Genomic DNA, 22,834 nt, shown 5'->3' with positions numbered 1-22,834 from the left:
ACCTACAGCTACTTGAAATTTCAAGATGGCGGCCATTTTTCAAGATGGCCACCACCTTAGTGGAGCAATTATGTCACGGTGTGACAAATAACAATTAGAAAAGAGATTAGAGCCCTTGTGAATGCAGTGTTATTTGCATGTTAAAAGCATCCTTCCCGCCTGGTGGTCTCCACACGCTCCTGAAGAAAGCCGCTGCCCTGTTTAGAACGAGAGAAGGTATCTCAGCTGAATGTTCTATATGCTGTTGAACAGTTAAACCCTGCTACATTGTTACAGTATACAGCTGAAGTGGAGTGTCTCACTTAAAGCATCCTCCCCGCCTGGTGGTCTCCACACGCTCCTGACGAAAGCCGCTGCCCTGGTTAGAACGAGAGAAGGTATCTCAGCTGAATGTTCTATATGCTGTTGAACAGTTAAACCCTGTTACATCGTTACAGTGTACAGTCGAAGTGGAGCGTCTCGCTCAAAGTGTCCTCCCCGTCTGGTGGTCTCCACACGTCTTAATCGAAAGCCCCTGCCCTGTTCAGAAAGAGAGAAGGTATCTCCACTGAATGTCCTATAGGCTGTTGAACAGTTAAACCCTGTTGCATTGTTACAGTATACAGCCGAAGTGGAGTGTCTCGCTCAAAGTGTCCTCCCCGCCGGGTGGTCTCCACACGCCCCATTGAAAGCCGCTGCCCTGTTTAGAACGAGAGAAGGTATTACAGCTGAATGTTTCATCTACGGTTGAACTGTTAAACCCTGCTACATTGTTACAGTGTCCAGCTGAAGTGGAGCGTCTCGCTTAAAGCATCCTCCCCGCCTGGTGGTCTCCACACGTTCCTAACGAAGGCCGCTGCCCTGTTCAGAACGAGAGAAGGTATTGCAGCTGAATGTTTCATCTACTGTTGAATGGTTAAATCCTGTTGCATTGTTACCGTGTACAGCTGAAGTGGAGTGACTCGCTTAAAGCATCCTTCCTGCCTGGTGGTCTCTACACGCTCCTATTGAAAGCCGCTGCCCTGTTCAAAACGAGAGAAGGTATTGCAGCTGAATGTTTATTGTGCTGTTGAATAGTTAAACCCTGCTACCTGGTTACAGCGCACAGCCGAAGTGGAGTGTCTCGCTCAAGTGTCCTCCCCGCCTGGTGGTCTCCACATGCCCCATTGAAGGCCTCTGCCCTGTTCAGAACGAGAGAAGGTATCACTGTTGAGTGCTTGTATACCGCTGAACCGTTGAACTCTGTTGTATTGTTGCAGTACACAGCCGAAGGGGAGCGTCTCGCTCAAAGTGTTTTCTGCCTGGTGGCCCTCCATGCCTATGTTGCAAGCCGCTGCCCCTGGTGAGAAGGAAAGGGATTAGTTGCGGCACGTGTCTCGATCGAAGTGTCTTCCTGTTGTCCAAGGTTCCCTCACGTCCCGGCTTAAGGCCCCCGTTCCACTTGGCTTGGCCCAGAGGACACCTGCCGGGATATACTTACCTGTTTCCCCTCCTGGCCCGGTCCCTATAACCACGACTTCCTCTGGAGTCCTGCAAGGAGTACTTACCCAGTGACCTACCTAGACGGTGTGAGTTTCCTCCTGATCCCTCTCCAACGAGCTGCAGGGCCGCCACGATCGTTCTTCCCTCTAAAGGTCCAGAAGACCACCGAACTAATGTCCTTTTAGAGGAGATAGAGTGAAACAAAGATGTAATTTTTAACAGATTTAAAGGATTTTATTTATTTTTTTGTTCATTACATTAATTTTGATTAAAATGATTAGATTAAATTATTTCTATTTTTTTGTTTTGTTTTCTGACCTTTTTAATTATTTAATTTATACATTAATTTAACCAACAACAAAAAAAGAGTAATAAAGTGTACAATAAAGTACAATCAAAACCTTATATTATAATCACATTGCATTTGAATAAAGTTAAAGGTGTAATCTGCCGGTTGTCCTGCAGGTGTCCTCATAAATCTGTCTTCTTATGATGCACTTGGGGATGTACGATTACTCCAGAGCACTCGTAGATGTACGAAGATTTTCAAGTGCTACTTAAGCTACGATGCTTTTGGGAAACAGACCATAATATTAAGATCAGTCGTACGATCGTTTTTACGATCAACTTAGGCTTACGATGCTTTTGGGAAACGCAGCCCTGGACAGGTCATGAGTGAGGAGTCAGACAAAACAGTCAAACTACCTCTCTTGACAGAGTCTTTTGAGTAACCTAATACATTTCTATGAGAAAATGTATCATTTAAAGATCCACAGGGCGGGCGGCAGTAATCATGAAAAATTGCCACCATCTTGAAATTTCAAGTGGCTGTGGGTGGTTTCTTGTCAAATGACCCTTTGAAACAGCTCATGGCAATTTTCATGCTTGTATCACCAACTAAATGATTTCTTAAGCCTAATTGCTCCACTAAGGTGTCAGCCATCTTGAAAAATGGCCGCCATCTTGAAATTTCAAGTGGCTCGGACAATTTTCTTGTCAAGTGACCCATGGAGACTGCTCATGCCAATTTTCACGCTTGTATCATAAACTGAACGATTATATCACTTAGCCGCTCCACTACTAGGATGGCAGCTCTCCTATCGCAGCGTTGCTAGGCGACAGCATAATGGGGAACACCTGGTGGCAATTACAATCCTACGAAGGCTAGACTCGGAGCGTCCTTCGACGGCTGGGAAGGCTGGGTCCTTAGAAGGACGCAGCCTTTACTTTGAGACACAGCTACTGACACAACAGAGTCCACGAGGGAAAATGGCAATATAAAATCGAATTCTTGTTACAATTGCGTGGGAATGGTAGTGATGGCAAAATCGAGGCCTCGTGAACCAATGAAACAGTTGAACCAAATGTGCCATATTGTTTCGAGGCTTCGAATCAATCCGACACCCGTCTCAACGGTGACACCTAGTGGTCACTTGCAGGTGTTGATCTGAAACAACCTTGACGAGCCATTAAAAAAATGTGTTGTTTTTTTATTATTATAATGTTCTAATTTGTGAAGCTTGTAACCTATAGGCTCCTCACTGTGCATAATGTTATTTTGGTCATGAAAAATGAATATTAATAAAAGAAATCAAGCCACAATGTCTCACTTTTTTAGAGATTTTTATTCAAAAATATTAATTTATCTGCTGTGGAAGGACTTAGCCTACTTCTTTTTTTACAGATAATTTCTCCAGCCTTTGAAAAAATCCTCTCACAAGGGACACTTGTTGCTTGTCAAATGGCGCATCATGGATGATGTATTGTTGCAGTAGGCTAGCTGCCGATCACAATACACACATCTCACTTTATTTGGGGTTTCTAAATGGAAATGCTCCCACACCACTGATGTACGGCATCTCTTCTGGGGAGCCTCCATTTTATCTATCTATCCAAATCTATCTATATATGAATCGATCTATGTATCTAGATATGTATCTATAATCTATGTATCGATCTATAATATATGTATTTATATATGTATCTGTAATCTATCTATATATGTATCTATCTATTAATCTAGCTGTCTATATATATTTATATCTATGTATCTATTAATGTGTCACTATATGTATACTCTGTCTGTCTCTAGCCTATCAGTCAATGTGTTGTGTAAATTTAAATGTAAGTCTAAATTGCCTATAACTAATCAAATCGCACTATGTCACTATATCACCAAAAATCCGCTATCTCAAAATCAAACTCCTCTCACAAAAACCCACGAGGTCAAAATGCGTTTATTTCACTTTTATACAGATGTGCGATTGTGTGGTCTGTTCCCGACCGTGTCAATCAAACGCTGATTCGGCGGACCACACCTGATGAAACACTAGTGAAACACTTCGAGGCTTCGTTTGGTCATAGTCACGTGACATGGGTGTTTCGAATCACGCTTCGGATCAGTGTTTCGACACATCTGCGCTTCGGGATCTCGCAAAGCTTCGGAACGACTGTTTCGCTTCAGCCATCCTTAGGGAATGGTACGTACATGTAGCCAGGGTTGTGCCTAATCATGCTGATGTGAACATGTTTTTGTATCTGTGTTGTGCATGTTGTTGTTCATTTTTAAAGTACTCAACTCATGGCGACGACATCGGATGACGTCACGACCATCGTTCGTCGTGTGGAATGTGGTTTTCCTCGTCATGAGGGAAAATATTTATTTTATATCAAAATATCGAGTTTCAATGCCTCAAATCATGCTATACATGTCCTTAACATCTCAATCAACTAATATTCGGGTAAGATCATATTTTTAATTCTGGATGTTGTTTTTAATTTTTAATGTGTTTTAAAATAATTAATTTAAAATCAACCCAATGCATTTTCATGCCAAAAACGGATTATATGTGTAGTCAATTTTGTATTTAACTGATATTCAGATGGGATGAGTTATATTTTTAACTTTAAATGTGGTTTTTGATTGTTCAAAGATGAGATATGCAAAGCTCTGATGGGGACGATATCGTATGACGTCATAACAATCGTTCGTCGTGTGAAATGTTGTTTTTCCCACAAAAAAAATCCTAGTCCTTTTTAAAGGAAAATGAAGATAATATGAAAATGGAAGATTGAAGAGCACTTATAGTTCTTTCATCTGTGAAGATACTAGTTGAAACAGTGTAGAAAATATTGCAAAACCGTAAGACATGTAGAAGGAGTAAAATAAATAAAATTTTATAAGAAAGATAATCCTTGAAGCATTTTTTATGTATGTAAGGATTCATTCTGTAAAATATTTTAATGTAAGGATTAAATATAAGTGTCCAGAAAATGAAAAAGGAGACTTTTTAAGCTTTTCAATGAAATCTTTTTATTATATGATCAAAGAACACAAAATATATCAATTTATGAAATATTTATTCATTTATTTATTTATTCATCATATTTATATGTATGTGTACATTTACTAATACATTCCCTTCTCATGTCAGAAAAAAATGGTTTTGTTCTGATAAATCTTTTTAGGAAATATCATGAATTAAGGAGAGAAAAGAGTGACTCATGACTGAATGTGGCTTGCAAAAACTTCTTAAACACTGTTTGTGGTTTTAATGTACTGTTCATTTAAATTATGTTGTCAGATGATATTTAAGTTATGTCGTAAATGGTTATTTATTATTTATAAAACGTTATTTATCTATCTAATTATTAATTTTTTTCCAAATGTTATTATTGTATAAAATATTGTTTGTTTTCAAATGGCCTGTCAAACCTGTCATTAAAAAAATAAGCAATGTCGAGAACTGTTCCTTTTTATTTCATATCCCAACACATCAAGTTATTTAAAAAATAAACAATGCACAGAAATGGAACAAAAATAATGTTTATTATTCATTTTAAATAAACTGTACACAAGTTTGAAAAAAAATTACATAATTTAATATAACTTAAGTTTTGTACAGTTTATTTTTGTAATCTAAGTTTCCTCTTTCCATTTAATGTAAATAAAAAATCCTCTTTTATATATACATACATTAAAAAAACAAACAACTTTTTCTCTACCATACGCTCAAGAAGCGCAAACAGCCTGTCCATCCTCTCCCTGCTCTCTCGAGCTCTCCTCTCCTCTGCCTCCCTTTGCAGAGCCATGTCCTCTCTAATGAGGTCCAGCATCTCCTCCTCATAGTCCTGCTTTCTCCGTGCGGGTGCTGCGGGTGGTGCTGCGGGTGCTCCTGCTGGTGCTGGTGTGGGTGCTGCTGCTACGGGTGCTGGTGGTGCTGCGGGTGGTGCTGCGGGTGCTCCTGCTGGTGCTGGTGTGGGTGCTGCTGCTACGGGTGCTGGTGGTGCTGCGGGTGGTGCTGCGGGTGCTCCTGCTGCTGCTGGTGCTAAGGAGTTAAGATGAAGTTTATAAGAAATAAAAACTTGTGGCTTTTGACTGTGGTTTCGCTAGCTATTTAAGTAAATGAAAACTTACATTTAAAAGTGAATTTTCCCTCACCCACCGAACTCGAGGACGCCATTTTTTCAAATGAAAATGCTTTCGTCACCGGCGCGCAATGACTTACGGGGTAGGATAGGCCACTAAGGATCCGTTTTTGTATCCTTCCTTTCACGGGGAAAGAAGGGTGCATTTGGCGTCACTTTTAGCCTTCGTCGCGCCGTGATGACGCAACTGGCCTTCGAATACGGCCTTCGAAGGATGCATTACTGAATTGGGACAGCCTTCATCGCGCCGCGGTGACGCAATCGGCCTTCAAATGCGCCCTTCATAGGATGCAGTCTTTGAATTGGGACGTCCTTCGTCGCGCCGCGGTGACGTTTCGTCGCGCCGCGGTGACGCAATCGGCCTTCAAATACGGCCATCCGGCCTTCAAATACGGCCTTCGAAGGACGCAGCCTTCACATTGGGACACAGCTTCTGTTAGTACCAGTCTATTAGTACGTATTTATTTCGCGCCCTTTTCGTTATAAATTTAAACTGTGAGTGCGGTACTGGCTGTTACTCCAGTTCGTCAGCTGATTAAACTCTTTCATAGCCTTTATTCAGATTCATTTGTGGAAAATGGATGTGCCAAATTTCCACGGCCTTTTTTCATTTTTTGAAGAGGGGTCATTTGCTGTAGGGGACCTCAAGTGGGTAAACCTGAGTGGTTGTGGAGTATCGATGGACAAACTGAACCCAGAAAGATGGAAAAAGGAAACTGTGATAACGGTGAGATGGCCTGGCAAAAAGGGCCAGACTCAGCTCTACCCAGCGAAAATTTAAAAAATGTCAGGTAAGTTTTAAGACCTCAGTGAAAATTCTGTTAAAATGTTTATTTTGCTCGCGGTCAGTCACTGTTAGTCGTTGTTGCTGAGGACGGTGGACGTTATTCACTCACAGTTAAAATTTTGTTCATACAACAAACGTTAGTGTATATTTCTTACTGTATGTATGTTTTATATGCGTATAAATGGAAACTTAGGTGCTTTTGTAAAATTAAAGTGTGGCCTGGGCCATCAAAAAGGAACCTAATACAGTATTATATAATATAGCGTGAGAAGCTTTTAAGTGGACAAATACATTTTCTTTTTGTGCCTTTATGCAATCAAACAGTGTTTGAGACCAAAAATAACGGTACTGTAATGAAATTATAAAATATTGCAAATTAAAAGGTCAAGTTATAAAAAAAAAAAAAAAATTGTCACTGCAAAGAGTTCTCAATTTTTCAACAAATTTTTCAAGCCCACACAGATTCTGCTCTACTTTCAGAAAGCTTAAATTAAATCGCATTGAGTAGCTGGTTTAAAAATAATTTTGCACAATTTATTTTCCAAACAGCTGATAAGCACAGTCTGATCAAATTAGCCTTTCGCCGAGCCCCGCCCCCCTTAGTTACTGTTGCTACGTCCGACAAACAAATGGTCAAACACGACCAGCGTGACAGATTGCCATGACGGGAAGAGGTATACCTGTGCGTGTCAGTGACCATTTTTGGAGAAATACCTCCGCGATATCCTCCAGATCGAGGCAAAAGGGGTTACAGTATGCAGTGGAGGGATATATTCAAAATATTGTTTTACGGTGTGTACTTTACTCTTAACACCTTTTACCTATTTATTTATTATTCTCAGGTAAGGTAAAGAAAGTCAAATCTGACCTAAACCGTAAGCATTCAAAAAGTACTTACAATTTGGTCAGAAGACTCCCCTGTGGTATGTTCTCATTAAAAGTCTTCCAGCATCATAAATCTAAGTCTCAGTAGGCAGATTTTGTAATCAATTAAATTTATTTTAATTGGTTACTTTTCTTTTTATAATAAACAAAAATATAAAGGCAAATAGAACTTCATCGTTTAAATATAAAATACAATAATCACGTTTTGAAACAAAGGTGTAGTAAGCTCTGGGCTTCTTCTCTTCTGCTTGGGGTTTCTTGTCCTCAGCTCTGGGCTTCTAGGCGTCGGGGGCACTGGCGTATCAGTATCCCGAAGGGCAAATCAGTTCATTCAGTCTTTTATACTCCTGTTGTTTTCAACAGACGTTAGGTTGACACTCCTCCAAAGTTTCCCAGATCCTTCTCCAGGCAGGTGCAAGCGGTCCATCTCTTCATGTCCTTGAACTACAGTAAACTCAACTAAGATGGCTGAATTCTAGGAGTCCTCTAGCGCAAAATAATCACACTTTTCTGCTCCTCTTAACATGGGTTGGCACAGTCACATATACATACATACATACATAACCAATTACTGTACATCTATGCCAAAACAATATAAGCCATATTTTACAAACAAAATAAATAACAACATTGAATGCAATGCATTATATCCAATACATTGACTAAATATGTGTAACAAAAAGGCATCTACAATAAACAAGGAGGCAGGTAATTGCATTTTCTTGATATTATACAACAATATAAAAATACGCAATGAAGGAGACACGACTACTATCTACATCTCTATCGAGGCTAGTGCTTACCGGTGTTCATACACAGCATTTGTGATATGACAAAGAACAAGGCATCAAGTGTTTAAAAGCATTGAAAGATGTTGTGTTTTTGTGTGAAAGAAAAAACTGTCTCTGAAAATAAAAGTGCTGTCAGCAATAATTTCTTATGTGTTTTTTCGCATAACACTATGACAAAAATTTTAAATGCTGCAAAACACATGGGAGTTATATTTTCGATGCTGTAGTTTATTTTATCAGTCACAGTATATCATTAATCAAGCTTAATTTGACTTTTCAACTACAATTAGGCAGGGTGAACTGAAAGCTTTTACAATCTTTTAACGGTAGCTATCATTGAAAAAAGTATGTGGTGCATTTTCTTCCAAAAATGATTTTCTTTCTCAAATTCATGCTTCAAGTTGACAAAGCACAATAAACGAAATCACACAATAACTGTTTAACCAGACATAGCCTTAATTTGCATCTAAATAACTTTCCTTGATTGTCTTTCATAATGCACTTACCATAATATTTATTAAGGGGGCAACGGATCATAAAACTCGCGGTTCAGACAATATTATGTTTTTTGAGTAACAGATAGGATAGTTTTTCAGATCAGAAAAAACAAAACAAAAAAAACCTTAAAGTAACGTTAGCCATCGATACCACAGCCAGCAGACTTATTTATGCTTCGTAATGTTCGACACAGTAGGTAGCCAAAGCTTTACATCTAGAAAGACTTAAGTATAACTTAAATTTGGTGTTTTCTAACAAAGCAGAATGATATAGGTTGTTTAAATTATTTTGTTTGTCAGATCAAAGTATGCTGCTAGTTCAGTTCACAATGTAGCTACAGTGGCTAGCAAGTGTTAGCTAGCACGTGCTGTGTTGCTACTGTACTTCTAGGATTTAAGGGAATTATGATGAGTTATATTTATCTGAAGTGCTGTACTTTTTATGTTTGAGGACAGTGCTGTTCACTTGAATCACTACACTGAATGACTACATTTTATTTTTTAACAATTTCACTGTTCCACGTTTGGCTGATCTTTTTTTTTTTTTTTTTTTTTTTACAGCATAGCTACTGTATATTCCTAACGTTAACAATGTGGTTTTGTTCACATTTTCTTGCAGATACCTTGACCGGAGCATAACTGGTTAACTTCACACAAGAGACCTACTGTTGGACAATCGTTTTGGCTTTAAAGGTAAATGCATTGTTAGTTACAATGTCTAGTTACTGGGCCAAAAGGAGACGAATATTGAAAGGAGTTGAGAGGGACAAACAGGAAATTGCAGCTGCAAACGATGCTCTACTTGCTGTTATTCCTGAATTTGACCAAGTAAATCCTCCTGTTAATGAACATCAACATGGAATGGCTCCAAAAAGCCATGGACAAACTGTAACCCCTGAAGCACAGGAAATAACTGTTGATGAGGTGTATGAACCTGGTGAATTTTTTTCCTCAAGCACAGAAGATAGTGAGGAGGAAGAGGATTGCCTAAGGACACAATTGGCAGGGTGGGCTATTGACAACATGATCCCCCATGTGGCACTGGGTAAGCTTTTAACCATTTTGTCCAAGGATCATCCAACCCTTCCTAAAGACCCAAGAACCCTTCTGAAAACAGTGACTTGTGTTAAAACAACAGAACTCTCAGGTGGTGTATACCATCACTCTGGAATTGAAAGTGGAATACTATCGCAGTTTTTAGTGTCTCCTGAATTGCAGAAGTTGACGTCAGTTTCAATGCAAGTTAATGTTGATGGACTTCCACTTTTCAAAAGCTCAAATGCCCAGTTCTGGCCAGTTCTTGGTTTAATTGAGCAATACGTGGGTAATGTCCAACAAAACAAACTTCCATTTGTCATTGGTCTCTATTATGGGAAGAAGAAGCCAAGCAGCCTTCACTTTTTGAATCCTTTTGTAGAAGAGGCACAGCGACTTGAAGCGGAAGGAGTTCTGTTTGAAAGGAGAGCACTTCCTTTCAAAATATCAACATTTATCTGTGACGCCCCTGCTCGTGCACTTGTTCGAAATGTGAAAGGTCACAGTGGATATTATGGGTGTGACAAGTGTGTTCAAAAGGGGGTCCACTACGAGAACAGGATGACCTTTCCTCAAACAGATTCTGCTCTAAGATTAGACCATGCAGTCCGTGACGAACTTTCTGATGACAGTCATCAGTGTGGAGAAACGCCATTGGCATCGTTGTCTGTTGGTTTGGTCACCCAGTTCCCACTGGATTATATGCATCTGGTATGCCTTGGAGTGACAAGAAAGTTGTTGCATCTTTGGCTAAAGGGACGGCGGCTGACAAGAGTTTCGCCCAGCATGGTAAAAGAGCTCTCCAGAGTACTCCTGACCTTCACACCTCATGTTCCGTGCGAGTTCAACAGGAAGCAACGATCCATGGAAGATGTTGAGCGTTGGAAAGCTACAGAATTCAGGCAGTTCCTCTTGTACACTGGACCAGTCAGCTTAAAAGGCCTTGTACCAACTCAAGTGTACAACAACTTCATGCTGCTTTCAGTTGGCATCACCATCCTACTGAATGTGTCCCTGTGTGCTGACCTTGCAGACTATGCACACAGAATATTGGTTCTCTTTGTTGATCACTGCAGCAAGCTTTATGGAAAAGAACATGTGACATACAACATGCATGGATTGGTGCACCTCAGCCAAGATGCCAAAAAGTATGGTGTCCTTGATAACATCTCATGCTTCCCATTTGAAAACTTCCTTGGGCGTCTGAAGAAACTGTTGCGCAAGCCTACACAACCACTGGAGCAGGTTGTTCGCCGATTGTCGGAGAGAAGTCAGCACAGAAGAACAAACATCTCCAAAACAAGGTCCTTGAGAGAGCACAACCATGGACCACTCCTCAACGGTCTTTCTGTGAAAAAGCAGTATGAGGAGTGTTACTTTCAAGACTTTGTTGTGAAACGTTCAGAGGGAGACAACTGTGTCCTGTTGGAAAATAAGGACATAGTTGTTATACAGAATGTCGTCGTTGATGAAATGGACAACACTTTGGTCATCTACAATAGGTTCCGGAACATGGTCGATTTCTTCACTTACCCTGTGGAATCTTCCAAGCTAGGCATTTTTCATTTATCTGGCCTATCAGATACACTCCGCTTTACCCATATAGCAAATGTGCAGAAGAAATATTATCTTCTTCCTTGCCCGGATGGAAAGGCTGGTTTTCCGTTGATCCACTTGTAAAAATGACTGCTTTTTTTAAGGTGTGAGAATTTAATTTTATTTATTTTGCCTGGAAATTAATCAATTTTTACTTTATGCACGTTTTTCTTCTATTTTAGATGCTGTTTGCCATTGTTCAATTTATTGATGAGGAGGATCAGCCATTTGCAGTGGTTCCGCAAGTGTGGCTCAGCGAGGGCATGTGCTATGTGCATTTAACCTCCGCAAAAAAGACAAAGGCAACAATTTAGCCATCCGCTGCACGCCTCCACACAGCACCTGGGAGAAACATCATTTTAAGTTTATGAAGGGAGCAGGTAAATGGGTCTGACTTGTGCATTTGATTTTCCTGCATTTCATCTGTGTATTTTCTTTGTCTGTTTATGGTGGATAACTGACTTTCATTCATTATTCCCTGCTCTAGAATCTTGGCAAGAGGCGATGAGATATTTGGTGCGCTTCCAAACAGGTTCTAGCGTTGAAACGACGGACGATGACAAGAAGAGAAAGAGAAAGAGAATCTCAAATTCCAAGTACAGACCCCGGGCCTCTTCTGATGAAGAGGAGTCTAGTCTTCCAGATGCACCAGCAGTGCTGTCGTTTGGACAACCTCTTTTGAGCTTTGAAAACATTGTTCCTGGTAACAAGGTTTCAGTGCTGCCCGATGCTCCAGAAGTTGCATCGATTCCAGAAAACCAGGAAAATGTTGTGCCATCTGTAGACTTCAGAGGTGGTATGTAAAATTGCTGTGATGCTTGATTTGTGATCCTGCCACTAAACTATACCCTTTGTTAGATTTTCAAATTTCTGTTTCCTCTTTCTCAGAACCAGGTTTCTCCCCAGAAATCCAGACTCCACTTCACAGAGCCAAGAGTTTGAGTACAAGTAAGTGATGTTATTTGTGACGTTTTTTGTCTTGGAAACTATTGCTTCTATTTAAGATAAGGAATCCTTTAATCATAATCTGTTTTTCATTAGGACACTTGACTGGTTACTCGCCGCAGCAGTTTCTGGATGAAAGGTGTCGAGGTGTGTTGTACATTCCATTAGCATTGCACAGTTCAATTATAGTTTCATTACTGAATATGCAATACTCTGCACTGAAATTAAAGCTGTTATGTTTGCTCTTCCAGCTCGTCAAGTACTAAGCTTTACACCCCCAGCAGCAAATTTACCCTGGCAGCATATGGGTGAAAACGCTGGAGGTATGTAATATGTTGCGCTAAACTAAGTGTTCCATTTTAAGTCCAATTCATTAAATGTATGCACTAACTTCAAACATATTTTTACGTCAATGATTATCAATAGGAGAAAGTCATCACTCCGTAATTGGCCCTTGGACTCCCCTGGCATCTCGTGTACAGCATGAAGTTTTCAGCTATGAAGGTATATTCTAGGCCTATGTCTTAGTGTCCAGTGTTTTAAAAGTATTGAAAATAGTGCCTTTAGGTGTTTTGTGTTTTGTTTTTTAATGTAGATTTCCAGAGACTCCAGAATGAAAAACAAGCCGTGATGGATGAGAACCAAGCCCTTAAGGAGGAGAACCAAGCTCTGAGGGAGGAGAACCAAGCTCTGAGGGAAAGCACTGCACGAGCAGGTAAGAACATGCACAAAAAAGTCAAACTTAGGAAAGAGTACGTGATGTATGTCCAAAATTACCATATGCCTTTCATTTTGTAGCTTCGGATGACAGCGGCTCACTTCAAGAGCAGGTGAAGCAAGTTGGGACAATGTTGAAGACGTTTGCTCGCACTGGGCAATCAGGTACAACTTGCAAACAACACCTGTGGTTGTTGGTTTAATTCCCACTGGGGCCACCTATACATGTAGTAGACCTAGATATAAATGTCATAGTTTAGTAGTTGAGGGACCAGGACTGACTATTATTTTATTTAATCCCTGTAGGTGCAGATCAGACCTTAATGCTGCGACGTCTTGGAGAGTTTGGCGATGTTGTGCGTAGCATGGACAACAAAATGGACACTATGCTGCAACATTTCAGTGCCAATGTGTCTGTTGGAGAGTTATCCCTGCCAGGGGATCTGTTACTCCCCCTAGACACCCAGGAAGATTTGGCGTTGCTTGACAACAGTTTGAGGCAGGATAAAGAGCTCCAGGAACGATTTGTAAGTGTGCTGATTTCGTTTATAACTCCATAGGGTAATCTAAAAAGTAGAATTAAGATTGTACACTGCATATTCTACAGTCTGAATCCACAGCCTGTCACATTTTATATTTATGTATGATAAGCTTCAGAGAAATGTAATTTGTAACACTTCTTTTGGATTTTCAGCTACGGTTTTTAGCAATCAAATGTGGGAGGGACCTAAAAACAACCGTCTGGCGGATGCTTCAAAGTATCTTCTCTAATCACCTTTCCATCAATACAACCTGGACTGGAGTTGGGGATAAAGCATGTATTAGAGACATGTTCCTGAAGACCATTGTTCAAAGTAAGTTGGATGTAAAAAAAAATAAAATGTTTAGTAGATGTGTATGGCATTATGCCATTCAAATGGAATGACAGATCTGTATTTTCTACAGGAGCCATCCGGAAGAACCCGGCAACCCAGGATGCCACTGATGAAGCCGTCCAGGTTAACGTTACGCGTTACCTGAAAGGAGCATCTGACCGTGAAGGCGGAAAAAGGCGCCGCACAGCCGACCCCTTAACCCTCTGGGGACCAAAAACGCGCCCGCGCGTTTTGCTCGTTTTTTTTTTTTAGCAATGAAAATAAACACTAAATGCTCTGTTAATTTTGATCTTTCATTTTCGTGTAATACATCAATCGATCCTGTTCAGTTTCTATTTTTTTTCTGTATATTCACAATAAAAATAAAGTGTTTTGCTTTTTGACAAATAAAGAAACTTTAACATGATGCGATTTCTGCCTTCTCTCTGTCAGTAAACTCCCGTTTGAAACGCGTTCGAAAATGATCTATAACTCCGCGAAAATTCAGTCAAACAGGCAAACAGACCCACGGGCATAAAGCTTGAGATCGCAGCTTTTAAATGAAGTAATTTATATAAAAAACAAATATTATCAGCTTCTGTAATCTGTATAAAAAGAGAGCGATTCCAGTCGAGCTCATTACGAGCTTATTGACTTTAATTCGTTCACGCCTACTCACGGAGCGCGCTATTCATAAGATAATGTGTTAAGCCGTCTATGCAAAACAGGTAAACGCCCCCAAGCAAATGCATTAAAAGCTTCAAGTTTCATCATTCAGTCACCTGCGCGTTGGGAAGATGACACGGTACACCGGTGCGGAAGCCTTTCAGTTCGTCCTGGATACTAGCGACGAAGAGTCCAGATTTTCATCAGAAGAGGAGCGCGACTACTCTGATGACGACCGTTTTTATTTTGAAGAGCAATTGATCCAGCCGTGGATAGAATTTCGGATGAGTAAGTATTTATTCTTACTTGCATTAGTTGACAAGCTATTCAAAACATGAGCTTACATATTATACTGGGTGGACTTCCAGAGTATTGACATTTGATATCTACCTATATTCAACACGATCTAATGAAAGTGCATATCTATACCATGAATTTAATATCTCGTACCATTTCAACGTCAAAAATGTTTTGTTTTTTTTTGTGTACATATGCTACACCCCTTGGTTAGGAAATTTGTATTTGTATGTGTAGCCTAAATGATATGTTTAGATCATTATGTATGAAAGATAGAATTTAGAAAGTAGGCCTAGTAGGTGTTTAGATTATATTTTGACTATATAAATGCTGCCTCATTATCATTAACGATGCATGCTCGCAAATATCAGTTGTAAATGTGTGTAAATGTGCTGAAATGTGTAAATATACCCAGTTAATGAAGTGCACAAATGTGTTCACTCTCGCCTTCCACTGCAACTCGCAGGACACGCAGCAACGGAAATCAAAAAGAGTAAGTACATATTTATCTACTATTTTTTTACCTACTACTGTGGCTTTGCAAAAAATGTGTTATGCATGCACAATATTACAATTATTGATTGGTAATGTTAATATAAAAGAGCTTATATATTTTTTGTTTTATCAACATGCTGATTGCCCTGCCCTGACATGCTGATAGTACTTTGATCAACCTTTATTAACCTTTATTAATATTATTATTTTTATAGGAATGTGGCAAAGAGGGCCAAGACAAACATTCAGACGAGCAACAAGGAGTCCACTCTGTCATGGAAAACAGAGACTGACATTGATATGGTTCCACAGACTCTGAGATTCCTGCCTGCCCGGGAACTTGGACCACAGCTGAGTTCTGCTGACACACACACTCCCCAGACTCTCTTCAAAATGCATCAACGGAGCATAAGCATTTACTGTGAGATACCTTTTGTTTTTACAAAATTACAATAAAACAGATTGAAAAACAAAACATTTGAATCTCCTCATTCTTTAAGGCTGCCTCATTGATGGCCCATTAGCACTTGGGGGAGCGTCTATGTCACACCCCTGGTCTGAATCTCATTAATATTGATGACCCATTACCACTCCCACGCATAAACCTCTTCTGACAAAAAAACTGTTTTACAATGTTTAAATCAATGTTGTGTTTTATGTGAAAGATTAGGCAGGATGATTTTCAGATCATTTTGAAGCTAGAACTCAAAGGGACAACATCAATTAATCAAAAGTCTTGTGGACAGATATTTAATATGTGTTTTGTGGTCTTAATTCAGCAACTTTCATTTTAATTTTTTCCAAAAACCACGCATAAACATTATTCTCTTAAAAATACAAACATCTACATACACGTTGCTCGCATATTATGGTAGCCCTGTTTGTGCTATATAGAGTGAATTTACACCTTAGCCATTAACATGTTTATAAATAACTGAAAAAAGCACAAATGTCAGAGCATGTCAGAACATCTCAACGACCCCAAAAACAGCTTGGTCCCCAGAGGGTTAAACCTAGGCTGACTACTGACACCCCAGCATCACTGACAACTGGAACCCTTTCTTTATCCTGCAGTCAGTAACATCAAGACCCCTAAAGAAGCCAGAAGTGTCAGACTGCACTCACCCAATCCACACTGTTCACTGTGGATATTATCATAGTGCTTAACTCTTATTATATTGTTAAATATAGCTTGTAAATCCATGTGCCACAGTTCAGCATTGCAGTTATTTCTGTTCTACTACTGTTTTTACCTCAGTATTTTTTATATATATGTGAAGATGTTTATCACAGATACAAGAGACATAGAACTTATTGCAGCACAGTGAAATCTTGTACCCCAGGTCAGCAATGCCATTATAATGGTTGTAACGACAATGACTATGACATGCGGTCACATGCTGTTCAAATTAGTAAATCCTGATCTCCAAGTCTGCTTGAACGGTCAAAATTGCATCTTTGTGGCTCCCCCGAGGGACATTTGAGTCACATAAGGAAACCCTGTTTTCTTAGAATCCCCTCTAAAACCCCCATTTCAGCTCTGGACTCCCTGTGACTTTTACAACCTCACAGACTCGTGACATTCCAGAACACACACACACGTACACACACACACACACACACACACACACACACACACACACCAACATCCTTTTGTGTTTAACTTAAAATGTGTGTAACTCAGACTGGTATCTGAATTTCCTGTATGTATGTGTGATTAATGTGTTGTGATCATACAGTTATGATCTTCGAGTGTTTGGATCTGAAATGTATTTTTGAAGAATGTTCTCCCAGTAGAATCGCATCCCGTAACCCGAGCTCATTGGCAGGTCATAAAATTTGACCACAGAGCTATCCAGCCCTATGCATGAGATAACAGGGTCGCAACATTCCAACACACACACACATACAAACACACTCTGGACTGTGAAACAGAAACCCCCTTTCAGAAAAGGACTTTTACCCATAAAGTCACTCCTAAAGGTACTAAATATATATATTTGTGTGTTAAGAGGTGTGTGTAACCCATAGGAAAGCATATGTCCTATTTGTGACCTTAATAGAACTGCTATTGCCTATACAAATGCATAATAATGTATCGTTGCATGGCTACAACGCCTAGATTCTATTTTTGATATCTTTGTAATCCTCTCCAGCTAACGGAGTTGAATTCCAATAACAGAATTCAGTGATGCGCATTGTTTTATAAGTTCATATGTCTGGAGAAAATCCTCTCCAGTTAAAGTCAATCATGACTCATTCGAGTGGGCGTGTCTAACCGGACAAAGGAATCTTCCCGCTCGAAAAATCTCGACAGCTGATTTGTCCTACACGAAGGAGGGGACGGCACCTGGGACACTGATAAAAGTCCAAAACCTTCTCTTCTCTTCTCTCTCTCATCCTTCCGCTTCCAACTCATCCAACTTCTCTGGACCCTCCTCCCCGGCGCAGCGCTTCTCCAAGGAACATCTGAAGGAGGCCCTGGCCTTCTCCATCGAACGAACCCATGTTCCAGTCGTAGCTGCCGGTCTCTGCAACTAAGATTTCCAGCCTCTCCCATCCCGGGAGACGAATCTGAACTTTCTCGGTAACATCACATTCAGTGAGCCTTTCAAGCTTCCCGCGACACCGGAAGACGCAGCAGAAACAGGACACCATCCTCGCTTCTTGCATCAGCTTCAGCCTGACCAAAAAGAGCACTCGCAAGTATATTGATTCCTATAAAAGCTGTTCCAGGTGTCTAGGTCTTAGGTCTGTGGACTAAGTTACCCTCTATCTTCCCTCTATATCTTTCTTTCTTTCATTTCATGTTTTTGTGTTCGGTTAAATGTTTATTGGTTTGTTTGCATTTTTACGTACGTTTATGTTTGTAGTTTATATAATCTCTAGTGTGTGCCATTTTATTAATAAACCCATTTATACTTTTAATTGTCTCTGTGTTTGAAAACCCACCTTATAAAAGTCAATGAAACTTCAAGATCTAAGCTACAAGCTCGATATTGACTACCTTGAGTAGTTTTAATTCATAAACTCAGAAAGTTTGATATTCGCGGCCAGAAGATAAAACTTTCGTGGAGTTTAAAAGGGATACCCCTTCTTAACTGTAATGATCAGACAGTACAGAACAAGGTAATCTCGAAAATTGATAAAATAAATGTACATGCGACTTATGAATTATGACCATGCGTTATAAATATTAATATTCCCTATATTCTTGAGCTAATTCACATTTACCCAGATGCATATTCGCTACATTTTGGTGGAGATATTTCGAGCAGTTTCAAACTTCATTTTTGTGGGCAAATTCAGTTTCAGTTGAATGTGTATTATTGGTATTAATAATTGTAGGCTATACGCGCGTTTTGAATTGTGAGGTAAGTCGCCAAGGCGAACTCACCCAGCTGATCGCGGGCACAAAGCCAGCCCAGCTCTGCTAAAACTGCAGTTCATGACATTACATCTGTCTCTGTAAAGACGAAACAAAACTCTTTGCAGTTGATACATGTAACATGATTTAAACCGACTAAATGAAGACGAAGGATCTCTTTTAGGACGAAGACGTAAATCTGATAGTTTTTCAGTCGTAATAGGCCTTATTAATACGTTAACGGTAAACTCCTGGTCAGAAATTGGCCTCGCGATCCAATTTCGTAAACCTACGCAAAAATCATAAAAGTGCTATTTTGATTAATGCTTATGGGAGATGAGCAGATGATAAGTCCTGCTCACAGCTGTTCTGATGCCTGGTGTGCTCACAGCTTAAGTAAATAGATGTTCAATGCCTGTTTGCTCACAGTTTCTAGTGATTAAAACACGAAGTTTTAATACCTGTTGTTATTGTAAACCATGTATAATATGTAATTGGAGGCCAGTTTTATGAATTAAGAAAACGGATGATAATCCCTGTTCTCCTTCTTTAAACCGTCTCATGTGTATAATATATAATGTGTAAATTGGAGACCAGTTTTATGAATTAAGAAAAGATGATAATCCCTGTTCTTATTCTAAAACGTCTCAATGTGTAATGCATAATGTGTAATTCCTGTTAGTCACATGTTGTGAAACTCGCGTCAGTCTTCCGCATGCAACAGAAGCGCAAAACACCACGTGATTCCACAGAAAAAAAAAATCTGCTGAATTACGCCACTGACCGACACTAGAGGGCAGCCTCTAAGTCTGGGGCAGTTCTCAAATTACGCGCCCCCAACCGACGTCATCCTGCGTGAGCGTCGCCTCCCACTGACGTCAGCCTGCGCGAGCGCAACTACGCCATCTCGTGGCGTTCTAAGATAATACCTGCTTTCAATTTCTTTTTCTCTCTGCATTCATTTTTCTCTCTCAAATACTTAACTGCATTCAAGCTTAGCTTATGCTGATATTATTTGGAGTCAGACAATTCCTTTTTCTGTTTTTGACGGTCACACTTTAAGTTAAGTTCAAAAAAAAAAAAAAAGGAAAACTTTTCGAATTAAAAACTTAGATTTGATTCACTCAGTTCATTGATAGGTCCACCTAGGAAGAAGCACGCCACCGTGTGGCGATCTTGGGTCGACTTATCAATATCTGTTTAACCCCCAGTCTGCAATTGAAGTGTCTCATTGCCACCCTTTTCGTTTGATTATTTTTATAATCAATACTGATAACTTCAATGTTATTGTAAGGATTATGGGAAGTCATTCTGAATTTCAGTTTAATTAATTTTAGTATTGATACATCACTGTCATCATTCTAATTTTCTTTCCTTCCTTATTTTTATTTTTATTTTATTTTGGACCTCTCCTTGCATGCTTGTTTGAATTTTAATTTAAACAAGTTTGCATTGTTCAAATTGTGTCTATTCAACCAGGTGGACCACTGAGAGGAAACGCGGCCCTCACCTTGGGGCACAAACCCACTGCCGGGGCCTTTTCCTCTGCCTGCGTCTCAAACCTGTGTTGTTTATTCAAATTTTATTTCATTGATAATTATTTTTCTCTTCCCTCTTTCTCCAGTCTCTCCAAGGGGGGGGGGGGGGTGGGTTATTCTGATAATTACAACCAATTATCGTAATTTCCTTTTTGTTGTATCATTATTTTAGTAAAGCCTTTGCCTCTGACTCCTGCATACATATTTACTCAATTTGATGAAACCAGAAAGCCTTAATTTACTTTAAGTCTAACATTTTAATCCCTCATTGTGTATCTATTGGCAGGACTCAGTCAGTGCACTGTGGTGATCCGAAAGTCATCCCTGGTGGTTTCCAGTGGGCGGGGATCATCTGTCCGGCGTTACTGACACTGCGCTCTGTCTGGTGTTGGAACCGTCGGAGAGTCTGACCGCGCCCGCTGGTTTCCACCTGGATGACCTCTATTCACCCCAGGTAAACTAAAATTTGATAGAACCCATCCACTTATTAGGAACCACAGAATACTAGCTATTCCTTCGGGTGTATTTTAAGTGCTTGGACTCACCTTTCTCTCTCTAAGACACACCTTCTTTCGAGGTCCTGTCCCGACAACCCACGCATCTCCTGGCCCGATCAGGAACTCTCGCAGTGTTAATAAGGCTTAGGACTCTTTATTTTATTTTATTTTATTTTATCTTATTTGATTTATTTTCCTTAAATAACGCTCCCCGTGTTATTGTTTGCGACATTTCATTGCAGACCAATTCACTTCCTTGTGTTGTGTTTCCCTCTGATCTTCCCTACCTTCAACCTTGTCTATTTCTCCACTCTGTTGTGATTTGTTTCTTTCATTTCACTTAGACACAGAACCTAAGAGAGACCCCAGGAAAAGCTGAATAATAGAGTGACGATCAAAGCGGGCGTCGCTAGACGACCCCCCCAGGCTACCGCCTGTCCAAATTTCTATTGTGGGTTTCATCCATACCCACGAAATTGGCTCAGCTAACTGTCGGCATCAGTTAGCCCCGAAATTCTCATAAACGGCATAGCCCGTATGAGTATAGCTCATTAACCCTAAAACAAACTTGCATTGTGTCTCTTTTTGTGTGTGCTGTGCTTCTCTCACCACAGTAAGCAGAGATGTCGAGCTAACCCAGAAGTACGACCACGAGCAGCTGGCCAAAATCTTCGTAAAATCGCACTCAACCTCGTCACCAAGGCCTGGGCCAGCGAAAGGCTCAGCCTCGATATGGAACAGAAGGCAGCCGCACTACAGCTCCAGGCCACAGAAGCCCGGAAGGACCGAGCCCACACACAGAGTCGGCTAGACCAGCTAATCTTCCTGACCGAGGAAGAGGACGAGACGGACACAACGCTACAACAGGAAGTTGAAAGACTTCAAAGAGCCCTGGACGATCTTCGTCTGCACACAGATCAAAGACAGCAGTCGGAGGAAAACACCCGGAAGGAACTCAACGAAAGGCTCCAACGGGCTGAAGCTCTCCTTGAGAGAGCAGAGACTAAAATCCATCAGCTCATTCAGCAGAGACACGATCTCGAAGACGAACTAGACATGGTTCGCAGAGAACTGAGACATGCTTACAGTTTCAACCGCGACCGGGAAGGGGAAGAACATCTCACACCATTTCCCCCTTCCAGCGAGTCTGCGCCTTTCAGCCACACACCCAGAGCTGAAAAGGGGGGCGAAAGCCCACTGCACAACACCACACCTGTCAGCCAAACACCAAGAGCTGTAAAGGGTCAGAATCCTCTCCAGACGGATTGGGCCCCCAGCAACAGCTCTCGTCCAACAAACCTCAACAAGATGGCCAGAAACATTCCTACGTTTGCCGGAGACTGCAGTGTTCATGCGTACCTTCAAGACATTGACTTTCACCTGCAAACTGTCGCCAACGCGACAGCTTGGGACAAATTGTACCTGGTAAGAATCACCTCAAGCAGAGAGGTGCGTAGTTTTCTGGATCGCCAACCACAGCCTGTCAAAGCAGATTACAAGCAACTGCGACAAGCGTTGATCCGCGAATTCTCTGACCCAGAATCAGACCAAGGGTTTATCACGGCCCTCGACGTGAAACAGGCCCGACTTGAACACCCACACTCCTATTATGACCGACTCCGACAAACGTTCTTCGGAGCAACCAACACACCAGATATGGAAGAAGATATAACCTTTAGAACTTTGTTTCTGCGGAACCTGCATAGCACCGTGAGTAAACATCTCGGTGTGCTCGTCTGCCCACGAACCATGTCTATTCAAAAACTCAGAGACTTAGCCCACAAGGCTTACACCAAGCAAAGGGCCATGGATGAAAAGACGGTAAAGACACACACAATTCACTCCGTCTCTGAGCACCGCTCAGAACCAGACAGCAGGTGGCGGCACGACTGTGACGGTGCCCGTCCAAAGCGTCGGACCGACCGCTCAGAAAGATTCTGGAACCAGCATCACCCGCCGTCCAGAACTCCAAGCCCAG

The sequence above is a fragment of the Leuciscus leuciscus genome (genome assembly GCF_965113295.1).
Source record: "Leuciscus leuciscus genome assembly, chromosome: 4".
Classification (NCBI taxonomy): domain Eukaryota; kingdom Metazoa; phylum Chordata; class Actinopteri; order Cypriniformes; family Leuciscidae; genus Leuciscus; species Leuciscus leuciscus.
The sequence above is the reverse complement of the archived record's forward strand: the minus strand, read 5'-3'. Positions refer to the sequence as shown.